Raw genomic sequence first — 10,648 nt, 5'->3', positions numbered from 1 at the left:
AAAAACATATGTATGAAATAAGAAAATATTCGATTAAATAGAGCAAATGATATATCATAAAAAATGCATTATGGTCACATAATTCTTGAATATTAAGGACGTGACGTCACACATTTTTATGAAAGGCAAAACTTCGTGACGTCGTGTCGTCGTTATTTACGCCCGGTCGTCTCCAAGGTATGTAACACTACGCATCTCCATAATATAAAAGTTTTACATTCCTTTACATATATATTTATAACATATAACATATATTATGCGTGGGTCGTAAAAATGTGATGGTGTGGTACGTTGTAGCATCGTACAATTGTGTTGTGTATTATACTTCTGTATTGTTCAATTGGGAGTTGTATATTTTCCCCATTGTATTGTTGATTGGTATGGGTGTTGTTGGACATTAATTTCATTATTGATTGTATTGTCTGTTGTTATAAAGAGTGTAACTTTGTATACGAGTGTGTTGGGGGAACCAAGCATCAATCCCGACGCACGACGGTTCCCCGTCAAATCTGAGCTTAGTGGCTTGGCTTGATAGTATATGTATATATATATGTATGTATATATATGTATATATGTATGTCTGTATATATATGTATATATGTATGTATGTATATATATGTATATATATATATATATATATATATATGTGTGTGTGTGTGTGTGTGTGTATATATGTATGTATGTATGTGTGTATATAAATAGTAGTATTGGAAGATCTCAATGCTAGAATAAGGGATGAACTAATAGATGGAGTTGTTGAGAGTCTGGTAAAAATCATAGTGGAGAGTTGATGGTGGAGATGTGTTAGAGAGTTGGTGATAGTTAACACAGTGTTTAGGAAGAAAGTCAAACATAAGTACGCACGGGAGAGGGTAGAGAATGAAAAGGTGGTTGATAAGGCATTAAATTTGAGTAGTGTTATCTAGGAAAAGAGTAGGAAAAGTTTTGGATATCCATATTCTTAGTGGTGAAAGTGGAGGGAATATCAGAACTTCCCCATAAGCGACGGTTGCAGGATCTGCAGCTCACTCTTGAAAGTTTTGAGGAGCTCAACATACCATTCCTTGGTAACTGTCACTGTCACGCCAGATTACTCGATGAAGAATGGTCCGATGATGCTTCTGGTTGAGATTGCAGTCCATACCGTACACGTAGGGGCGTGTAGGCGCTTGGTGGCTGCCTCATTGGGTCTGGAGGTCTTCCAGAAGACATTTGTCTTCGAGTTTACCTTTCCTCCAAAATGGAAGTGAGCTTTATCTGAGGTCCAAGGGTGGTTAAAGAAAGTTAAGATCTCCTGGGTCTTCTCCAGTATCTTAACTTCCACAGCCTTTCTCTGCTCCTTGCCTGGGGCTGTAAGGGTCTGCTCTGTCTGTATTCTGCCTTTACATTCATTACTAGCACTCTCCTGAAAGTCTCACAGGGTATACCGAGGGACTGACTTCGCTTGATCACAAAGCGTTTCGGACTCGGCCGAACTGACTCTCTCACGGTCTCAACTAGCTCAGATGTACACGTCCTGGGGTGTCCTGAGTGGCTTGGACGGTTGTCAATGGCTGCGTTGAGGCTCTCCACTATCCCGTAGATCTCGAAGTGGTTTACCCAGACCTGAATTCTGCTTCTATAGGGTGATTTTTTACATTCGAACTGATGCACGAAAGTGCCCTGCACTTTCTTGAGCAAGCCTGTCTTGTAGTAATGTTTGGCGCAGTATATTATTTACTGGAGTTCCCATTATGATAAAGTTGTGTTTAAAGTTGTTGTTTTTATCATGTCCTGTAAAATAAGGATGATTATTGAATTAATTAAGGGTATATTACAAAAAGTGTGCGTGTGTGTGTGCGGTACATTTTTGTATATATATATATATATATATATATGTATATATATATATAATATATATATATATATATATATATATACATATACATATACATATGTTGAAGGAAGGACGACAAAATGAGTGGTAGGGTGGTGAGATAGACACCGAGAATCGTTGGAGTTTTTATTCATTGACGTTTCGCTCTTAACTGAACTTCTTCGGAGTGTGCATGCATGGGCAGAAAACCAACATATTTATAACCTGCATGCTCGATGCCGCGTTCCTTTCCTAACCTACGCTATTCCTCCATCTCTCTCCCTTCATCTCCGGGAGTACCAAACAACTGGACATTTTGGACAATTTAATAAAACCGTCCCACTGGTTTCAGCAGGGTTAGGATGTTATGAATACTGCCACGATTATTTTCCTCTTCTTGTCGAACCCTTGTTGCGATACTTCTACTCCGTTCCAGTTGGGTAAATGTCCATATTGTTCCGCGTGAACCACCAATGCGTTGGATGTTCGGTGGGCTCTCAGGTCACTTATGTGCTCATATGACCGCTTGTGTAGGCCTCTTCATTCACCGCTTCTCGGCGCAGTGTGAAAGTACAAAGAGAGGAGTAATAACTGAATTTTCCTCAGAGCGTTCCGGATATGCAGTGAGGAACATATCGACAGAGAGGTCGAATACATTTTCAAAGTGTTTTCAGGGCTTAGATACCCAGAAGAATTACTACACATTTTAAGAAAAATAGCGCTTAAAAAACGGAAAGGAAAAAAGATGAGGTAACGGAAGCTAAGGAAATGGCTTTATTGTGGTTCCTAACTCCAAGTACACAGAGGAGTTGGGACATTTATTCCGCAGAACAGGGTTGAAGATTGCCTGTTCATCTAGTACGAAGCTTGGTGAAATAGTGAGGGGTAAGGGGGAGAAGAGACAATATTGATAACAGCGTGGTATACAAGATACCATGCAGCAGCTGTGACCTGAGCTACTTCGGTGAGACAGAAAGATGCCTACACAAGGAGACATATGGGCACCTAGGTGTTGTAGAAATATTGTCTTCTGGCAAGTAGTGTCCCCACCTTGACAATACACTACTCAATTTATCTAACAAGTATTGCCCAAAATACCAAATGGCACAAGTACAGCAATCTCCGTATTGTTGACCGTACTCCATGTGCATTTTTTTATTTGCTGCACTGAAATTCCACCTTAAGTTAAAAGAAATAAGACATTCGATGAGCTACAGTGGATTAACCATACTTGGAGAGTTCTTGTGGGTTTAAAAAATGTGTACAAAGAGAAAGTGACTATAGAGAATACGGGGAATGGTTTTATACTTAAATAGTTTATAAAAGTGAAGAGGAAGAATTGAGACAGGATGGTGAAGATAAAAACTAAGACATTCGATGAGCCACAGTAGATCAACCTTACTCAGAATCAAGAAAATGACATTAAGACTTCGAATCGTGGAGATTCAATTGGAACAAGTGTATTGCATCACAAGGAAATTACTCTGTATGAGCAAGTATGTGGTAAGGTTTGAGTAAAAATGAGGAAGAAAAAGAAGATTTATTTAAGGTAGGGGTGGAGGTGAAGTGGGTTTGATTGACATCCATTTGGTTGTTTGATTCATAGTTTGGACAATGGGTTTCCTTGGCTATGTAAAATCACCAGTTGGCAACCAAAAGAATCCTGCAAAGGAAAGTCGACCTATGCGAATTAGCTGAGAAAAGCTTCAATCCAAAATATAGGCAAGGATCTCTTTTTACCATTGTTGTAATAAAAAGATTGTATATGAGGGCAACAGTCATGAGCGAATTAATAAATACATAGATCCGTTCATGAAAGATTATTATAATAAGAACTAAAAATAATAGAATGGTCATTGTAACCGATCCCAAACATCTGGGAGAGAGGGGCTGTGAAAACATGCCACAACCTTTGGTGAGACGCTTGGAGGAAAGAGATTGAGAACGGATACCGACATTAGTGAGCAGAAAAAAGAAAAAACAAACATAATATTCAGCTACAATAGTGTCATAAATATAAAGTGGCCAAAACACCGATCATCGTTAAAAGACTGTACCATCCATCCACATCGAATGATCAATAAAAGTATCGCAGTAGTTTCTAGTTAAAAAGTCCCTTGAAACTCACCCAGTCTGTCAATTCCGATGTCCCTGATACTTCCTCCAGGCTAAGTCATCACGGCCCACAAGTGTTAGTGGGCACCTCTGTTGGGGATACAGTGTCTGTTGCCGTCCCTGCCGCTCCGTAATCGTGTCCAATAAGCTTCCCATCTCTCTAAGGAACCAGGACGATTGCTCATCACAGACCAATCTGTCGACCGATGACTCCGATCAGGAATCATTTTGGTAGATTGAGACATTGTCTTCCATCCTTGCAAGGGCTCTGGCAGTGGAGGGGAAGAGAAGGTGCACCAGATCAACTAATCCTCTTTCACTCTATACTCGTACACGCGCACGCATGCAACTAGGTATACGCGCACACGCACACGCGCTCGCACACACACACACACACACACACACACACACACACACACACACACACACACACACACACACACACACACACACACACACACACACACACACACACACACACACACACACACACACACACACACACACACACACTATAACTCCATTTGAGAGTGAGAAAATAATAATTCCACAAACAAGCAAGTAGTTATAACAACAACAAGAAAACAACAATAAAAATAAAAAACAACAGTATCGTTAATAAGAGCAAGAGCAAAAAGACAACAAACAACAACAGCAGCAAAAAATACAAAAAGCAAAAAAATAAAATAACAACAACAAAATAACAACATAAACTTTACGAACAACAGAAACAACAGAATCAACAACTTGAACAACACCATTAATGATAAGAAATATATGTATATCAAAAATAAAGAAAGAAAGTGAGCAGACCTTGGAAATGACGCCAATGTGGACGGGTGACTGACCGACCCCGCCAATGACCTATGGACGCCGGAGGTCCCGAGGAGGACGCCTGGCGGGGCGGCGGATGGACCCGGGGAGTCTCCCAAAGGACCTTGCGAGCACCAAGACTGGCGTCGTCGTCCCAGGCGGGTCTTCGGTTGTTGCAGTTTCTCTGGCTCCGGCGCGGTCCCTACTGTACACCCGGCCTCACCCACCGACGTTTTTTATTCTTCTTTTTCCATTTTTCGTTCCGTAGCAACCGGCGGACACTATTCGCTTCCCGCTGTCAACGCCCACTAAAAACTTTCGGCTACCCCACTCGTCCTACAAAATTGGGATTTAAAGAAATAATTACAAAACAGAAAAAAATACAAAATCATAAAAAAACATAAAAAACAGAAAAGAGAAAGAATACATATATATATAAAATAAAAAAGTATAATGAATAGAAAAAATAGAAAAAATAGCAAAAAAGAAAAAAGAGAATTACACAAAAATATATACAAAATAAAAAACGAAAAAGGAAAATATAGAAAAGACAAAATTATATATAAGAATTACAAAAAAGAAAAAGAAAAATAATAACAAATTAACATGGCAAAAATATGAAAATATGATATGGAAAAAAAATGCAAAAAATGAAAAAAACATATAAACAAAAAATATATAAATTATATAAAACAGAAAAAATACAAAATAATGATATATCTTAAAAACAAAAATATATACAAAAGTTGATATTACAAAGTACAATAAATACTAAACGAGAGAAAAAAATGAAAAATAGAAATAAACATATCAAATATACAAAAAATTAACAAAGATATATAAAAATTGAACATGATAAACAATAGAAAATATCAAGAAAAATAAGAAAAAATATAAAACAAATAGAAAATAAATATAAATTAAAGGAATATAGAAAATAAAATATGATTATGAGAAAGAATAATAAAGAAAAATAACGAAAGGCAATGGGATATGTAAATTGAAAAAAAGAAATAGTAATATATAAAATTATAGAAAACAATAAACAATATATAAAATTACAAAGTCGGAAACAATTAAAAATGAGAAAAATATTTAGAAAAATTACGATGATGAATTGAAAATAAATAAAAAGAAACGAAATAAAAGAAAAAAGAAAAAATAATGACTAAAAAGTAAATTTACAAAAAAAGCATATACACACAAAAAATACATTGTGTATTATATATTGAATTAAATAGAAAAAAGAAAAATGTATAGAAAGCAATAAGAAAATTAGAAAAATAGGAAATTAAAAAAGGAAATACAAAAAACAATGAAATAAATCTTAATGAAATTATAGCAACTAAAAGACAATGAAAATAAAGAAAAATTGGATATAAAATATATAAGAATAAACGAAAAGTCAAATAAATAGGTATATAGAATTAGAAAACAAGAAAATAAAAATAAAAAGTTAATTTGAAATTATGACAAAATGAAAATATAGAGTAAAATGGAAACCAGGAAATCAGAGAAAGATAAAAAAAGGAATAGAAAAAATAGATAAGAAATTTTAAGTAGAAATGTTGAAAAATAGATAGAAATAAGAAATAAATGAAAAAAATTAAGAATAGAAAAAATGAAATTAAAAAGGATAAAATAGAAAAATAAAACAGAAAATAGACAAAAACATGTAAAACTTAAATTTGGCAGGTGATTTTATTTACCTTGAGGCCCGTGGGCCGACTCTCAGCTGAATAAAATCGTCTAGCGACGTGTGACGAAAGCGAGAATAGTAAACTCTGTCACCGTATGACGGAAGGGTAAGACGTATACAAGACTGATCTTGATAAAAAAAGGAGAATTATTTACTTCATATGAATCTTCTCAATAAAAAAATGTCTAAGCTATAACATTGATATTCCCTATTCTAAAAACACATGATAACCATTTTGATAGATATAGTATGATGGACATTTGTTAGTATCACCATTATTATATCACTTAGTCGTTTAGGTGAATTAATAAACTTTATAAGAAATATTTCTAGAATATATCATAATTGAAGGCGAACTGTTTCTCAAAGATGAAAATATTATCTTTCGTCGGAGCCTATAAAAGTCTTTAATTTTCTATGAATAAATTTCTATCAGATTGAGAATAAAAATATTCCATCCATTCCCCCTCATGCATCACAGCATCATCCATACACAACCATTCTCCATTCACCCCTATCCTCTGTCCTCTCCCGTCCTTCCTCAACAGCTATTCCCCTCCTTTCTAATGCCCCTTTTACCCCATCCATCCATCTCATCCTTGGTCGACCCCTAATGTTCACTCCTTCCACCTCTGCCTTCCACACCACTTTTTCTAATCTTTCTCCACTCATTCTTTCCATGTGTCCAAACCAACTCAATACTCTTTCATCAACCCTAACTCCCAACTCCTTTCCACCCCCTTTCTCCTCCTCACCTCCTCGTTTCTTACTTTATCCAACCTAGTAACCCCTATCAAAGTTCTCAGACACCTCATCTCAAACACATTGAAAATCCTTCTCTCTTCCTCTCTTATGTTTCATGTTTCTGCTCCATAAAGTGCTGTCGGCACAATCACTCCTTCATACAATCTCTTATTAGCATCCATTCCCAAATGTCTTTCTCATTACACTTTTTAATCCCCCAAGGCATTTACTTGCTTCTCTCAATCTACATTCTACCTCCACCTTCACTCCACCTTTTCCTGCCACATTTGCACCCAAGTATCTAAAACTATCCACTTCCTCCAGTCGCTCTCCCTTAATACTCACTTCTAGTCTGCTGCCACTTTCTCCCCTTGTACATCTCATCACCTTACTTTTACCCACATTTATCTTCAACTTTCTTCTTTCTCAACCCTCCCAAACTCTGTCACCATGTTCCTCAATCCCTCCTCAGATCCTGCTACAAGTGCAGCGTCGTCAGTAAACAAAATTTGGCTTATCTCCCACTTTTCTCAATTTCCTTTAGCCATTTCCAATCCCCGACCCACCACCCTTGCATTTACCTCTCGCACAACCGCATCCATAACATACCTGACGAAGGCCCTCCTTTACCTCAAACCACTCACTCTCTCCATTTCTTATTCTAACACAAGCTCGACTACTCTCGTAAAAACTCTTGACCGCTTATAAAAGCTTTCCTGCTATCCCATATATCTCCAATACATCCCACAGTGACTTCCAATCTACCCTATCATAACCCTTTTCCAAATTCATTAAAGCCCCAAAAAAACATACTTACTTTTCCCTGAAGCTTTCTCACATATCTGTCTTACCACAGAAATCTGATCCACGCAACCCCTACTTGTCGTAAACCCACACTGTTCCTCACCAATTACTCCCTCTGTTCCTCTCCTAATCCTCTCAATCAAGACCCTCCCATAAGCCTTCCCAACTACACTTAACGAACTGATCCCTCTGAGACTACCACACTCACACTTGTCTCCTTTTCCCTTGTAAGTATATATATATATATATATATATATATATATATATATATATATATATATATATATATATATATATATATTTTTTTTGTGTCATTTTGACAATTGGAAATAAACTCATCTGCTGGGATTCAAACCCCTGCCAGAGCGGGGCACAGGCGGTACGATCCTCGCCTTATATGAAGCAATCCGCTCTGGCGGGAGTTCGAATCCCAGCAGATGATTTTATTTCCATATATATATATATATACATATATATATATATATTATATATATATATATATATATACATGTATGTGTGTGTGTATGTGTGTGTGTGTGTGTGTGTGTGTGTGTATGTATATGTATATATATACATATATGCATATATATGCATATATGTATATATGTATATACATATATATATATGTATATATATGTATATATTTATACATATATATATATATATGTATATATATATATATATACACATATATACTATATTGATGATTATAATAATTCATGTTGAAATATTCTGTAGCTGTATGTGTTAGACGCTCACACAAACAAACACATAATATTTCACATCTATACAAAAACAGCAGCCACACAAGAAGAAAATTACATGCTGAATACGTGGTATCCTACACAATATTGCTCGGCCCTGATCGTATATTACATTTTCAACAGCCACATCAAGTATATGCACATTGAGACATCAAAGGCCTATCTCCGCCCGTAAGACATCTTCATGGAAACATCAAAGTTTCTTGCCCGGATCCTAAGATGTCTTGTGGTATTGAAGTTTTCTCGCCATTATGGTGCTGGGGCGCTGATCAAACCTTTGTATTCAGGCATGTATTGTCAGTTGATGGTCGTAAGGAGTGTGTAATAACAGGGCGAGGAGTACACAGAGGAGGGAAAGGGAGATGGTTAAAGAAAAGAGGTCGAGGGTAAATGTGGAAAATATGAATGGAGATGAATTCGAGAACAAAGACAGGCGAGGCGGAGGGACAAAGATGGACGTGGGTAGGAAACGAGGGAAAGAAAGAAATAATGAAAAGGAGTGGAAAAGAAGAAACTTTGAGGTGCAGTGGAAGGAAAAGGAGATGGAGAGGTGGCAGAAGTATCGAGTAGGAAAGAAAACATGAATGAAGATGAATTTGAGGACTGCTGAGGAAGATGAAGTGGACGGGGAAAGAAGAAATAAAAGAAATGATGGAAATGAGTGGAGAAGAACAACGTGCATTGGAACTGCAGAAGAAGGAGAAGATGAAGAAATGAATAGAGAATATGAATGGAGATGAATTTGAGATCTAAAGAAAATGAGAAAAAACTAAAACGAAGTAAAGGAAAGAAGAATGGAATACATTTGAGCTTTAGAGAAAGAATGGGAAAGAAAAATAAAATAAAATCAATCAAGAAGTGTAGTGAATATACAGATAATGGTAAAATAGGAACACTTACAGAAATTAAAAGCAGATAGATAAATGATGAAAAGAGTTTACTATACAGAATAAAGAGATATTAAGAGATACGCATTTCGAAAGAGTAAGATTATAGTCGATAAAAAAGGAAAGAAAAGAGGAAGAAGAGAATTGTAAAGTTGTATTCTATACTCACTTTTTCTGTATTATCTAGCAGGGAAAGTAATGTATTTCAAAATACAACTTTGAAATTATGCTATTTTTTGTGTAATTGTTTGTTAAGTTATACACAAAATTACAAACAGTTATTGTACTATATATGTTTTAATTGTTACAAACGATATATTACAATTCTTTAGGCATTTAAATGGACATAAAAAATACCGTATTTTTCCCCAGAAACTATCCGGAAACATTTCGCCATTTTTTATTTATCTATTTATGTACTCCATTAAAGAGCTGTATCTTATAATTGTTTTTTTTTTGTATTTCCTAGTTGATAAAGTACTGCGTTCCAAATGACAGTAATTACATACGTCATTTTCCTCCCGTCCCTATTTGTTATATTTGATACAGATTTACAATAAATCATTATATTACATACATTTCATAATTCAAAACAATAGTTTAAGCACTTTACTTTTTGCCAGCATTGTTTCCGTATTTTCTCCTATGAAGATGAGAAAAGGGACGAAGAAAAAGAGGAAATGGAGAAGGATTAAGACGAGTAGGTAGAAAAGGGAAAAAGGGGAGGAGAAAGAGGAAAAAGCCAAGGAGTAGAGGAATGACCAGGAGTGGGAAAAGAAAAAGGAAGAGAAAACATAAAAGTTTGTAGGAGGCGAGTGATAAAGAAGAGGAGGATAAGAAGAAGAAGATGATGTATTTGGGAAGACTTGGGGAAAGAGTGAAGATACAGAGTGATTTGGAAATGCAATGACGCTTACATATATTTGAAGATGGATGAAACCAATCAAGCATTTAGATTTTCAAAATT

The sequence above is a fragment of the Oratosquilla oratoria genome, chromosome 6, assembly GCF_046742065.1.
Source record: "Oratosquilla oratoria isolate Oo_2021 chromosome 6, ASM4674206v1, whole genome shotgun sequence".
In the NCBI taxonomy this organism is placed as follows: domain Eukaryota; kingdom Metazoa; phylum Arthropoda; class Malacostraca; order Stomatopoda; family Squillidae; genus Oratosquilla; species Oratosquilla oratoria.
This window is presented reverse-complemented; position numbering follows the sequence as displayed.